The sequence below is a fragment of the Ptychodera flava genome, chromosome 6 (assembly GCF_041260155.1).
Source record: "Ptychodera flava strain L36383 chromosome 6, AS_Pfla_20210202, whole genome shotgun sequence".
Taxonomy (NCBI): domain Eukaryota; kingdom Metazoa; phylum Hemichordata; class Enteropneusta; family Ptychoderidae; genus Ptychodera; species Ptychodera flava.
In genome coordinates this window covers 35,817,793-35,819,610 of record NC_091933.1, presented here as the reverse complement: position 1 = coordinate 35,819,610, position 1,818 = coordinate 35,817,793, and positions in this window count along the sequence as shown.

Genomic DNA, 1,818 nt, shown 5'->3' with positions numbered 1-1,818 from the left:
GTACGTGCGAGGGCGCAATTCAAAAAGTGGTGTCGTGCTGCTCTGCATCTTGCTACGCTTCCAGATAAAATGCCAAGATTGTGCCTTTTTATGCAAAAGCACCTGCACAAATGTACTGATTCGGCATTTTTTCTATGCGCTTTGATAAACATATCATCGTGTAACTTCATCAGCTTGTCAGCAACACTCGTTTCTCCTCATACAATCTAGGCTAACAAATTTGTAATGGAATATTTCCGAGGTCTACACTGCAACAAAATAGTTCCCCGCAAGTTTAAGGGCTGACATTTGTCTTAGCAGTGAAAATTGCATTTAATTAAAGAGTGACCGAGGACGTGGTATAAGATGCTTCTGTAAGATGTATCTCAGAAAGCGAGATGGAGCACTTCTCTTTCTCGTAATTTTTCTCATCTAATCACTGTACCCAACGAAGAATATATATACACTATTCACTAAATGCTTTTACCCGTGTATTTTCTGAAATTATCAAAATAACCAAAAAAGCTCGTTAGTAGTTCAAAAATGCATTGAGGCGGGGTACTTTGGAACCCCCTAACTCAAAAAGTAGGACAGAACTTCACCTCGGAAATATTAGATTAAAATTAAAAATAACTTCAGACAATACTTGTAATTTTAGTAGACCCCACCTTGTTAATGGTGGGTTAAGTGGACTCCGATCCCAAAACCAAAAGCTTAATCTTAAAATTTTATTGTTGGAAAATCACAAGCTCACACCGTCATATGTTGCCTCCTTCAGGGTGACAGCTGACGAAAAAAAATCAAATAACTTGGCCTTATAGCCTAGCGTTTATACACTGTCTCACCTTTGTGGAGGGATCGGGTTTATGGCGACGCAAAATTTCGAATGTCTGGAAAATTTCATACAGTAAGTAAATTTTTGATCACGCATGATGTCCGCACATACAGTGGATGGTATGACGAGTTTGCATTTCAACTGTAGGCCTATGCAGTGCATATAAATAATCACTGTAGGCCTACATATTGTATACAGAAAGTGTCTTTACCGACCACAACCACAGAAGGTAAAGGGGAGCAGGCACACGCAAGACAGGAGAAGGGGCAACACCTGGCAAGCACTTAGGAGAAGGAACAACGCCTGGAATTGTTTCATGACTTTGTATAAGAAATAAACGGTGTTATCTTCGAAGACTGCGAACCTCTACATTGTTTCTGAGTCCTGACTTCCTCTCGCTAGCTGTTCCCCGAAGGGCGACGGTGAGCTTAAACAAACCTAACAACTTACGATGGTGTTTCAAACTATATGCGTTTTTTGGTCTTAAGAGCAGTTTGACAGCTTTTCAATTGATCTTAATGTATGATTAATTCCAATATGTCCATCAATATTTAGCAGATAGGGCCTATCAACACACTAGTTTTCGATGAAAATGATTGTTTTCGACAGGACTGTACGGCCATGCTTAATTTTCCCCTAGTTGTATGCCAATGCGGTGTGTGATCGTGCTAGGAATATTGCCTGCCGGTCTACCTGGTAACATCCATACTCTGCTTAAGGTAGTATGCACCTAGAAAGTGAAAGACTTAAACTTTTGCTCTAACTTTCCTCAAGGAATCTTTCAATCATTCTCTTTCACAATCAAGAATAAAACAGGGGGTCACCATGCAAATTTTGGTACTAGAGAAACAAATTAACCAAGATTTACCGATATTAGAAATTCAAAATGGCCGCCGTTCCTATGTTAACTCTATGGAGAAAAATAAAAATTTTCGAATTTCGAAAAACTAAGCCGGTGAAAAGTTTTCTTTCACCAAGAGCTTTAAAATGAACCCCAACATGTG